The sequence below is a fragment of the Girardinichthys multiradiatus genome, chromosome 4, assembly GCF_021462225.1.
Source record: "Girardinichthys multiradiatus isolate DD_20200921_A chromosome 4, DD_fGirMul_XY1, whole genome shotgun sequence".
NCBI classification, from domain to species: Eukaryota; Metazoa; Chordata; class Actinopteri; order Cyprinodontiformes; family Goodeidae; genus Girardinichthys; species Girardinichthys multiradiatus.
In genome coordinates this window covers 36,154,857-36,168,206 of record NC_061797.1, presented here as the reverse complement: position 1 = coordinate 36,168,206, position 13,350 = coordinate 36,154,857, and the positions used below count along the sequence as shown (strand labels likewise).

General features: G+C 39.5%; 1 protein-coding gene across 3 annotated transcripts in view; it reads right to left on the bottom strand.

The window, feature by feature from the left end:
- smyd3 (SET and MYND domain containing 3) overlaps positions 1 to 13,350 on the bottom strand; it is a 119,748-nt gene that overhangs the window by 39,684 nt on the left and 66,714 nt on the right. The gene's annotated exons all lie outside the window — the stretch shown is intronic.

The following is a 13,350-nucleotide window of genomic DNA, read 5'->3' as shown; positions in this document are numbered from 1 at the left end:
AGGTAATCAGCCTGTGGCACTGCTGAGGTCTTATGGAGGCCCAGGATGCTTCGATAGCGGCCTTTAGCTCATCCAGAGTGTTGGGTCTTGAGTCTCTCAACGTTCTCTTCACAATATCCCACAGATTCTCTATGGGGTTCAGGTCAGGAGAGTTGGCAGGCCAATTGAGCACAGTGATACCATGGTCAGTAAACCATTTACCAGTGGTTTTGGCACTGTGAGCAGGTGCCAGGTCGTGCTGAAAAATGAAATCGTCATCTCCATAAAGCTATTCAGCAGATGGAAGCATGAAGTGCTCCAAAATCTCTTGATAGCTAGCTGCATTGACCCTGCCCTTGATAAAACACAGTGGACCAACACCAGCAGCTGACACGGCACCCCAGACCATCACTGACTGTGGATACTTGACACTGGACTTCTGGCATTTTGGCATTTCCTTCTCCCCAGTCTTCCTCCAGACTAAGACACCTTGATTTCCGAATGACATGCAGAATTTGCTTTCATCCAAAAAAGGTCCTTTGGACCACTGAGCAACAGTCCAATGTTGCTTCTCTGTAGCCCAGGTCTGGCGCTTCTGCCGCTGTTTCTGGTTCAAAAGTGGCTTGACCTGGGGAATGCGGCACCTGTAGCCCATTTCCTGCACACGCCTGTGCACGGTGGCTCTGGATGTTTCTATTCCAGACTCAGTCCACTGCTTCCGCAGGTCCCCCAAGGTCTGGAACCGGCCCTTCTCCACAATCTTCCTCAGGGTCCGGTCACCTCTTCTCGTTGTGCAGCGTTTTCTGCCACACTTTTTCCTTCCCACAGACTTCCCACTGAGGTGCCTTGATACAGCACTCTGGGAACAGCCTATTCGTTCAGAAATTTCTTTCTGTGTCTTACCCTCTTGCTTGAGGGTGTCAATAGTGGCCTTCTGGACAGCAGTCAGGTCGGCAGTCTTACCCATGATTGGGGTTTTGAGTGATGAACCAGGCTGGGAGTTTTAAAGGCCTCAGGAATCTTTTGCAGGTGTTTAGAGTTAACTCGTTGATTCAGATGATTAGGTTCATAGCTCGTTTAGAGACCCTTTTAATGATATGCTAATTTTGTGAGATAGGAATTTTGGGTTTTCATGAGCTGTATGCCAAAATCATCCGTATTAAGACAATAAAAGACCTGAAATATTTCAGTTAGTGTGCAATGAATCTAAAATATATAAATGTTAAATTTTCATCATTACATTATGGAAAATAATGAACTTTATCACAATATGCTAATATTTTGAGAAGGACCTGTATATGTTCAAGGCAAGCATAGGCAAACCCCAAAAGGCCAGTCAGTCATTTTCTACCGCTTATTCCATAGTGGGTCGCGGGGAAGCTGGTGCCTATCTCCAGCAATCTATGGGCGAGAGGCAGGGTACACCCTGGACAGGTCGCCAGTCCATCGCGGATTTTTATTTATGAAGACATTTGAAAACCATGCTTTGGTTTTTCTTTCATGGCACAACTATGTGCACTTTAACATGCCAAAACGAGAAAAAGTTCAAAAGCTTTGACTACTTCTTCTGGGCAAATTATTGCAACATTCCATTTTCTGTATTTTTATCATGTCTTAACTCATTAATGAAGATAATGCAATATGTTAGTTTCACAAACATCTAATTTCTGAATGTACATTTCATTGTAACACTATAGTGTATTACATAGCTGCGGCACTGGAGAACATTGTCATGATGACAGGGTCCACACTGAAACAATCTTTCACCATTACTTTGTGAATTTTACACAAAAATATCTAACTTTGCTGTTTATTATTAAAAAAAAACTATTGAAAAAGCCAAAAGTGTTCTTTATAATGAAAATCTAAGATGAGTGTAGCCCACGGGGCTGGCACATCACGTCACTGCTGCCTTCACAGAGATATGACCCTGGAGGTCAGTCTGGTTTCTGTTTGTTTCCACTCCGTCTCGCCCTGCTCCCTTTCTCTTTTTACTGATTATTGGCCACAGAAACAACAAAAGAATAACAAAAAAACAAGATAGCAAAAAAAGGAAAACAAGGACAAATGTTACAAAAGGCACATGGCTTCATACAAAAATGTTAGCATGGTCAGTGGAAATGTTTGATAAACCAAATGAAATGTGAACTTGGAAAAAAATCTAAATCAAACCCTGTAGCAGTAAAAAGAGAGAAGCACAGGAAGTTGGAACATTTTTCCTGTGGAGCACAGCTCCAAACCAGTTTAGCTGCTGCAATCAAAGAAAAGCACTACAATGGCACATACAACTACCATGACTGTCAGAAAGGTTTAGCCTTGCAAGGAGACAGAAGAACTGGGTTGGTAATGACAAAATAAGTAGATCATTGTTTTCACAAAGGCCCTCTCTTTGAGGAAAATAGTTTTTTACTGCTTGACTGCTCTACCATAGCTGGAATGAAAGGGTGTTTCACGGCAGAACAATGATTCCTCTTTCGTCTCTAAGTGTGAAGGCAATCACATCTTAAAGTTTTTTCCTCCACGTATTTACTGCATCAGTAGGGTTTATCTAAAGCATCCTTATTTAACAGTGAAAACAGTAGTGGTCAAATAAATGCCTGTGAATATTTCTATCATGATTTTATTAAGTTCTGTTTAATGAATACATAAAACTTTTTTTTATTTTTTCTACTCTATGAATGAGAGATTTGCTGAGGTATTCATATAATCTGTAAAAAATCATGCAATAGCATTTGATTATGTACAAAACGGAGATGATGGTTCGAGGACATTAAAAACCATCGTCTCTGAAGTAGTTTAAGATATTGGGGAAGGAGGTGACTGTCTTACAGGGGACGTTAAGGTGAGACCTTATAGACCGTCCAGCTAAAAGCAAGAAGACATCATACTCTTAACGACTAAATGGACGTCTCTCCATTTCTATAAGTTAACAGAAGTTTATGAAAAATGCTACCTTTTATTGTTAAGTAATATATAATTCAATGTCTCCGTTTTTTTGTTTATTTGTTCTACAATTTATTTTACTTTTCTCTAATTTTCAATATTTTTGCATTTTTTTATTTTTATCTTATAATTTTTCTTCTTTTGCATTTTCTTTTTATTCAATGTTTGTTCTTTGTTTTCTACGTGACGATCTATGATGACAGATGTGTCTACAAGTTGGTGGAGGATTAATTGTACAATGTAAGGGAGCACGTTGATTCTTTTGAGACGTGTGATTCCTAAATGCCTTTCATTCGTGAGGGGTAAGTGTCATTAGTGGGTAGTGACGAAAGAGTGCAGGTCAGCATACAGAGAGACACAGAGGCGTTTGACTCCTTTATTTGAGCCGCTGTGTTACCGTTGTCTGGTGAGTCAGAGACAGACAATTGTTTTCCAGTCCGGGGAATAGAGTTGAACGTGCTCTTTGTTCAACTGCAAATGTATTTACAGCGTGTCGGTAACTTGTGCCATGGTGCACTCTCCGTTTGGGAAGGAGGAGATATACGTTGAAAATGTTCACTTGCCTTTGTCTGATTTTTCCTGTGTCCCTGTGTCATAGTGAACTGGCGCCGGAGAAGCCAGCTTTTTGATCAGGTGTGCCTAGCGACTGAAGTTTTGGATTGTGCCTGTGGGTACTTCATTCAGGATTTGCTGTAGGTGAGAAAATGGTTCCCATATGCTGACGTTGGTGATCCCCCTGCTTCAAATTGTTGTGCCCAGTATACTTCACATTGCTGTGTTAAAGGTTGCACATGATGAGTCCGGGCACCTGGGTGTGGGGAAGACATATGATTCGGTCCTTAGACATTTTTTTTGGCCACGGCTTAAAAAGGACATTTCATGATACATTAAGACATGTCATGCTTGCCAGCTCACTGCCAAGCCAAACCAAGTTTTAAAGCTGTTCCCATTGAGTCCAATTGTGCCAGCTTCTGAGCTGTTTGAACACTTAATAATTGACTGTGTCGGCCCGTTACTTAGTTCAAAGACTAGGTTGTTTTGTCTACTTACAGTAATGTGTCAAGTTTCACAGTATCCAGCTGCCTATCCCTGACGCACAGTAACTGCTTCATTTCAGTGTTTGGTGTTCCTAAAGTGATGCAGCTGGACCGAGGCACCAATTATTCATCACATTTGTTAAGTCAGGTCCTGAAACAGCTCAGAGTACGGCAGAGTAAGGCAACAGCTATCATCCAGAGAGTCAAGGGACGTTACAACGTTTTCATCATTCACTGAAGTCTCTCTTGTGTTCTTACTGTATGGAGTTGGGGGTGACTGGGAGGAAGGGTTGCCTTGGCTGATGTTAGCGGCCCGGGAGGTCACTTTCAAAAATGAAAGCACTATTTGATCGGCGCTCTGAGTTGCGCTTGTCTTTGCCTGATGATCAAGTGTTGGTCCTGGGTCAGATCATGTCCTCTCCCTTTCAAGCTAAATTCACTGGTTCATATACAGTTATTAAAAGGACTTCTGATAAAATCTATTTAATCACGATGCCGTAGTGAAGGAACAAGACCAAATTGTGTAACGTGAACTTGTGAGAATGGACGATTGTGTCAACCAGGTGGGTTCTGCTAAATTCTCAGTAAATTTGATCTTTCGAAGGGTTACTGGCGGGTCCAACAGGCTTGTACTTTTATACAGTGATGCCATTCAAGCTTAGAAAATCGTTGGTGATATGTCTGGCTGTGCGATTTACTTGGATGACGTGGTTGTGTATTTTGACTCTTTGGAAGAGCATGTACAGTGCATCAAGGAACTTTTCACTCGTTTGGCCAGGGCAAGGTTGAAAGTCAATCTGGCAAAGTGCGAGTTTGCGAGGGTGACTGTTAACCATTTGGGTCGTGTGGCTGACTATGGTGCGGTGTGTCCTGTTGCAGCTAAGGTTCAGGCGGTTGAGCAGTTTCCTGTTCCAGTTACTAAGCAGGGGCTCATGCATTTTCTTGGGCTTGTTAGGTATTAGAGATGTTTTTGTCAAAATGTCTCTTCTGTCATGGCACCTTTAACAAGTTTGCTGCATAAAGATGTTAAATTTGAATGGTCTCCCCTCCGTCAGCAGGCATTTGAGTGGGTAAAAGGCTCCTCTCTGCTGCTCCTGTGTATCCTCCGCACCCTTTCCAGCTCTATGTGGATGCAAACCACTTGGGTGCTGGAGCTGTTCTTACACAGTCTGATGATCTGGGCATTTGCAGGCCAGAGTCATCTGCTTTTTCAAAAAACTCAATAAGCATCAGTTGAATTACTCTGTGATTGAGAAGGAAACATTTGCTCTAATCCTGGCTTTAAGACATTTTGATGTTTATGTAAGCGATGGTGCTAACATTGTGGTTCTCTTTGAAAAGGCAACACTGTAATGGTGTCTGGGTTTTTGCATTTAGGATTGTATGTAAGGTGAAAACTAATAGGTTGGCGCAAGGTTTCAAGGGGAACCTGCTCCTTACAGGCAGGAGTGTCACGGCCCCCTGCTGGTGTAGTTGGCCTGGTATTTATTTGTCTGTTGACAGGTACCACAGGAGGAAGTGTCTGGGGACCATGTGGGGCTAGGGTGTTCCTGGATGAGATAAAAGGGGCTTCCGCCTCGACTCACTTATGGCCCCTCCCAGATTAACGAATCCTGGCGTCACTGCTGGCATGCCCACACCCGCTGAAAACATAATATTGCGTCCTCGGGTTTGTGAGACCAGCCATGCTGCCACCATGAGGGCTTCCTTTTGCACACACTGTGCTACAACATTCTTTTTTACTACATCCTGCCTTACGGATTCCCTTTGACAAACGCACCTACAGCATACCCAACATTTACACTGACAACGTACAAACTGATTATTCTTTATTTTAAATAAATGCCTTTAAAAGGGCTAAAATCTATTTTGGTGTTATGTCCCCCCTTTTTGTTGCTACAGCTTTTTGAGCCAGGTCTTAAGAATGTTTAAACCCAACAATAAAACTGAGGTTACCCTTTCCTTTTACCATAACTGTAACTACTAGGCTGCTCTCATTACCAATAAAATGGATGCAGCTTATGAGGATGCACTGACAATAAGTCAGAGCAACAAGTGATCGGAGCAAAAATATATAATGGTATTAAAACAACAATTTACAAAAATTATAGTCTATTTATTAAACTGTATTAAAATGCAAACAACAACTTTATTTAAAATTAAATTGTTATTTAGTTATACAATCACTCTAATATCCTCTATCATGTCACTATTCTCTTTAGCAGAGATGCAGCATTCAGTTATCCAGATTTCCTTCAAAAGGTTTTCAACAGTGAAAAAAAAACAATGGAAAAATGTAAATGCATCAAAACTAAGAATTGCCATCATTTTCAGTCAATAAAAGCATCACCCACTTGGGCTTTCTTAAGTTAATAAAAATATGATGGTTGAAAACATATGCGTTGATGCATAATGAGGAAAATACTAAGTCCTTCATTTTACAGGAGATTCAACCTTGCTTCAGATCACTTTGTCCAACTTAAGTTTTAAAAATGAGTTGCACAAGAGGCTTAGACAGGAAGTGTGAAAGACATGATATACGGGAAGCCTCAGTTCTCTTCTTTTAAAAAAGTTCTTAAAAAATGGAGAACTAGTTGGTTCAGCAGAGTCATACAAAGGGATAAGCTGTGGTGTATTTTGTATTGGGACAGTAATTAACACTGTCAGAGTTGTGGCAATTCAGTGTGCCATCAGGAGCTGATGACATCTAGAAGAACAGTCAGCAGCAGACTGCGATCAGTCTTGGCTGCAAATTCTGAGGCTCACAAATACAGTGGGTAACTAAACATATCAGAAATGTTCTAAGTAAATTTTCTAAAGATGGAATCGACACAAAACCCTCACCAGATGTTAACAACCCATCCAGTCCACACACATAAAGTTATCAAACCATAGATGTCCAAAATTTAAGTTATTTGTAAAAGGATGTAACAACACAGGGAATAAGTATTAAACAAATGAAGAAAGGGAGGTATAAAGAGGCAGGTTACATCCAAAATGATGGTCCATGAAATGATGTCTCAATACCAAGGTTTCACGCGAGAATTTTGATGGACAAAACCTTCACAGCCTTACGGTTGCTAAACATACTGATGACACTGGTTACAGAGGAATTGCTAAACAATTGAAATCTCTAGTAAGTACTGTTGGGGCCATAATCCAGAATTAGAAACAACTACATTACACCATAAACCAGCCATGACCAAGCACTCCCTGCAAGATCTCAGATAGAGGAGTGAAAAGAATATTCAGAGAAAGAGTTGCCCAAAAGCCAAGTAACTGCTTGTGGAGAGTCTCAGAAAGACCTGGAATTAGCAGGTAAAACCGTTCCAAAGAAACCAAAAAGTCACGCACTAGACTGCCACAGATTGTACAGGTCCTTCTCAAAATATTAGCATATTGTGATAAAGTTAATTATTTTCCATAATGTCATGATGAAAATTTAACATTCATATATTTTAGATTCATTGCACACTAACTGAAATATTTCAGGTCTTTTATTGTCTTAATACGGATGATTTTGGCATACAGCTCATGAAAACCCAAAATTCCTATCTCACAAAATTAGCCTATTTCATCCGACCAATAAAAGAAGTGTTTTTAATACAAAAAACGTCAACCTTCAAATAATCATGTACAGTTATGCACTCAATACTTGGTTGGGAATCCTTTGGCAGAAATGACTGCTTCAATGCGGTGTGGCATGGAGGCAATCAGCCTGTGGCACTGCTGAGGTCTTATGGAGGCCCAGGATGCTTCGATAGCGGCCTTTAGCTCATCCAGAGTGTTGGGTCTTGAGTCTCTCAACGTTCTCTTCACAATATCCCACAGATTCTCTATGGGGTTCAGGTCAGGAGAGTTGGCAGGCCAATTGAGCACAGTGATACCATGGTCAGTAAACCATTTACCAGTGGTTTTGTCACTGTGAGCAGGTACCAGGTCGTGCTGAAAAATGAAATCTTCATCTCCATAAAGCTTTTCAGCAGATGGAAGCATGAAGTGCTCCAAAATCTCCTGATAGCTAGCTGCATTGACCCTGCCCTTGATAAAACACAGTGGACCAACACCAGCAGCTGACACGGCACCCCAGACCATCACTGACTGTGGGTACTTGACACTGGACTTCTGGCATTTTGGCATTTCCTTCTCCCCAGTCTTCCTCCAGACTCTGGCACCTTGATTTCTGAATGACATGCAGAATTTGCTTTCATACGAAAAAAGTACTTTGGACCACTGAGCAACAGTCCAGTGCTGCTTCTCTGTAGCCCAGGTCAGGCGCTTCTGCTGCTGTTTCTGGTTCAAAAGTGGCTTGACCTGGGGAATGCGGCACCTGTAGCCCATTTCCTGCACACGCCTGTGCACGGTGGCTCTGGATGTTTCTACTCCAGACTCAGTCCACTGCTTCCGCAGGTACCCAAGGTCTGGAATCGGCCCTTCTCCACAATCTTCCTCAGGGTCCGGTCACCTCTTATTGTTGTGCAGCGTTTTCTGCCACACTTTTTCCTTCCCACAGACTTCCCACTGAGGTGCCTTGATACAGCACTCTGGGAACAGCCTATTCGTTCAGAAATGTCTTTCTGTGTCTTACCCTCTTGCTTGAGGGTGTCAATAGTGGCCTTTCTGGACAGCAGTCAGGTCGGCAGTCTTACCCATGATTGGGGTTTTGAGTGATGAACCAGGCTGGGAGTTTTAAAGGCCCCAGGAATCTTTTGCAGGTGTTTAGAGTTAACTCGTTGATTCAGATGATTAGGTTCATAGCTCGTTTAGAGACCCTTTAAATGATATGCTAATTTTGTGAGATAGGAATTTTGGGTTTTCATGAGCTGTATGCCAAAATCATCCGTATTAAGACAATAAAAGACCTGAAATATTTCAGTTAGTGTGCAATTAATCTAAAATATATGAATGTTAAATTTTCATCATTACATTATGGAAAATAATGAACTTTATCACAATATGCTAATATTTTGAGAAGGACCTGTATGTATAGTCACCACGCAAGACTTTACTGCCGAAGAAAAACGTTTGAAGCACAGTTATAGTTTCCAAACATTTGTTCAAGCCTGTGAAATACTAGGGGAATATAATCTGATCAGATTAGAACAAAATCAAACTATTTAGATGCCATGATATGCACCAGGTTTGGATGTCTAAAAGCCCTACATGCCACTCCAAAACACTATACCAACAGTGACGTATGGGGGTGGGGACATTATGATGTGGAGCTATTTTACCGCATACGTCACTGCCAGGTCTCATATAGACATTCCTAATAATTCTTAACTGTTTGTATTTTTAAGTAAGCATGGTTAACACTTGGTCCATATTGTCAGTCTATTGTATTACACAGAATTTAATTTTTAGACATCTATGTCTGTTCCAAAGTTATTTTACCTACTGTTGTTATTTTTGGATTTCCTGCTCTCATCAGTTTTTAGCACTGCTACTCCTATTTAGAGAATTACAGGGCAGCTCTGCAATCATATCATCGTATGCCAATAAATAATTAACCTCAGGGTAATTATCAGGATACACTACATTTGCTTAATGTCAGGGGATTGGCATAGCTCCACTACTCTAAAATAATCAAATAAAATCGGCAACTTTAAGTATCTCCGATCCTTGCGCTTTGTTGGTACATTTTTCTAAAAGCACGCCTCTACATGAATCCAACACTGCACCATTAAAATTGATCATGTACTTTGCTGCACCGAGCCTGATATTTTGACATACTAATGAAAACCTTCTCCTTCTCTCAGCCACACACATAATCTCAGAGGCTGTAAAAGTTCAATTATCTCCCACTTCAGGGCAACCATCAGGTTGTAGGCCAAATTCTTCATTAAATGATCTGTGTCTGTGTTGATGTTTTCTGATAGAAGTAATGCTTACAAGTTATATTTCTGCCCACAAAAGCCTGTTCCTTCATAGGCTGCTTTTTTTGAATGAATCAGACTCAAAGGGTAATGGCATTTTTATGGCACAGATCAATAATCATCCTAATAATGGCATCATAACCATTACAGGTTTGTTTAGGAGCGGTGTGGCATATATGCTTCTTTGCCACACGTTTTTAACAGCATCAACCCTCCACCCTTGTCTAAGATTAGCTGACACATCCATCTTCATTCACCCACACAAAATATGATGTAGAACATTTCGACATGCAAATGCCATTTTGTATTATTACATAATTAGGTTAACCTTTATTTGGATTTTTATGAGCCATGATTGTGCATTATTTGACCTTCAAATGAATGATACAGCTCATAGTCCATAGAAACAAACGTAAAGTCTCAGTAGTATGACCTGGTCATATAAGATTTGATGTGTTTTTTAAATGTTTGTTCATGCATCCACCTTTATGTAATTTGTACAAATGAATTACCTTATGCTGTAGATATCTCTATAATGAATTTGACAAGCTGAGACTAACTCTGATTGCAAAGCAAATAAAAAGCGCAGCTTTGATATTACTTTACATAGGCTTGTTTCTATCACCAGGTCTGGAGTGAATAAACAAGGATGGATCATGCTGTCAGTGATGTAGCTTAGATTGCACATGGTTGTAGCAAACAGCTTAAGTGGTAACAGGAAAAGGTCTTTTAGTACAAAAGACGAGCCTCGAGGCCATATGTGCATGTATAAACAATATGTGTGTGCAAACTGTGGAAGCAGAATAAATGGAAATTATGCTCATTTATCTACTGCAGTGCACAATATTTGGCACATGCAACAAACACAAAGAAATGGACGAACAACAGGGGAAGGAAAGGCTATTATCATGAAAGTCAGAGATGCATGCTGGAGTTAAAAGCCATCATAAAATAAAGATATCAGCAGGAAAAAATACACTCAATGAAAAAAAAATTTTTTATTCATAAAAAGGGGAACGTTAGAGCAAGTTAATGTTGACACCAACAACTATGAGGTGAGTAGAAAGGTTTTACTTAGGTGCATTCGTGACAAAAAAAAGTTTAGATTTAAAAGATTAGATTAAATTTTTGGAATTCGAGATGATTTTCTCAACTTGACTGCAGGATATTCTTGCAAAACAGGACAGATAAACGTTTCAAGTAACTTTACAAACAAATCTCTGCAGCCCCAGTCCCACCCAAGGAAAACTACTTAAATCTAAACTTAAATACGTCAAATGGATCACTTCTGATGGAAAATCACCAACCCGGATGGACAACACGGACCAAAAATGTTAGCACAATATTCTGTGCAGTATATTGCAAAAACTATAAAGGTAACAATAAGAAATATGTTAAAAAAAAAACTGTTATTCTTTGTAACTCTAAATATGACAGTGCATACAGACAGAGCCCCACAACACAAATACTGCTCTAAAAATAAAATATTCCATTATCAAAAATGCTTCTTCCTTACAAGTAAAATTAGCAGTGCAGTTGTACCTCTAAACAGCTTGCAATAATTGCATTCAACAATATTTTTAAATTATTGGGTACTTATGGTGGAACAAGTTGTTAAAACAACAAAAGTAACAATACCAACGATACTGTTAGTTTTTGAGGTTTACAAACATCAACAATTAGAGTTTATTGTTGTCACAGTAATTCACAATTCCTATCACAATCTTTTTCCCCAATAATGATAATAGATGCAATAATTGCCAAACTTTAAGAGAAATCTAAGACTGAGATTAATGTCTTTTAACAAAAATCTGAAAAATAGAAGATTAGATAAGAAAACATACAATCGTTTTTTTATTTTTAATGGAGTAAATGTATAAAGTATGGTTTCACTAAGATAAAAAAATAAATAAAAAAACATTTGAAAGATTAAAAAAAATAACTCCACCTTTGAGACTTTTATCTTTAAGCATGCATTCTCTCAAAAAGTTATGTCACCACACGCAACTAGATATTGAGCCAGCTCGTCATATTTACTCAAGTTTGAGCATTTATATTTACGTTGAGTCATTTATATTTATGTTGAGTCACACAAAATCAACAGTCGTATGCAACCAAATTAAAACAGATCAGTCAAATTTAAATATTCTTTTCTCAGTACGCTCTGTTGAGACACATAAATTGCAATCTGTTTGCACTTTCAAAAATAAAAATAACAGATTATACAACCCTGCTTGGGAAAGTTTTAATCTGAAAGCTCTGCTAAAAACAAAATGGTTCAAATCTCCTATCTTTCAACCTGTTAAAGATGTTTAGAACAGAGAAGGCTTTCCAGGCAGATGACTCGCTTTCCTTCACAATTGTAGGGTAAAAATCTGATACAGTGTTCCTCTTAGTTTCCTTTAATTTACCCCTTTAATCACACTTACTGGGTGAGTGTGATTAAAGGGGTGACACAGTAAAAATGATCTAAGAGAAGCAACCAATTAAAAAAAGAAACAGTCAACACTCGAAATGCAGCCTTTCAAAATAACTTCTAAAGCTGGCAATCTCTAATAAAACAAGATAAATTGGATAAATTTTCCAGTGGAGTAAAACTTGAGCCTTACTCATTCTGATAGAGACATTCTGTATGCCGGTTTATGCAGAGCTGCACAACAAAAGCACAGGAGGGAGAGAGGCTGTGCACGCCGATAAGAACATCAATACTTCACAATATATCTTCACATAGCAAATAGCTGTTTACTGTGTGCAGATACAGTACTAAGTATTGATGTCTGCTTAATAGGTGGTTAAAACCGTTGAGACTTGCATCAAGTCCAAGATACCACAAGTGAAGAAAATGAGTTTAGGTTTCGCATTCTGATTAATCGTTGAAATGACAAATTACTGCAGAACTAATAAACAATATGCACCAGTCTTGCTGCAACGTTATATTATAGAGTAACACATGAAATACATGCAGGTTTTTCCTTGCATGTGTTACACATGTTACCTGAGCTTTGAAGACATTTTTAGTGTTTTAAGCTCCTCTTTCACAGACGTCATCTCATGGTTAAAGAGCTGCAGTAAGCATCAGTAAGGACCTGAATTTGAGTCAAAGATCTGCTATGGGGGTCGCGGACAACACAGATCCTCCAACTTACAGTTGATGAATTTCCATTGCCGCATCCAACCACAGCAGTGAAGATGCAACAGGCATTGCTTGTGCAGCTTAACAATCCTGCCATGTTCAAAGACAGAAAATAACACGAAAGGCAGATTTATGTACAGATTTTGACTTTTGTAGGCTTAAACTGTTGTAAGATCTAGCATTTTTTTATTTGAGGCAGTTTGCCACATAAAGCCAATTCTATCAAGGCAGCGTTTTGAAACAGCATGCATTTATGGCATCTAGGCTGGATTACTGTAAGGCGCATTGGGGTTAGTGATGCATCTAATAGGCGTCTGCATGTTGTGCAAAATGTTGTAGCACGTCTTAACTGACACAAGAAAGTCTGAGCACATTACCACCA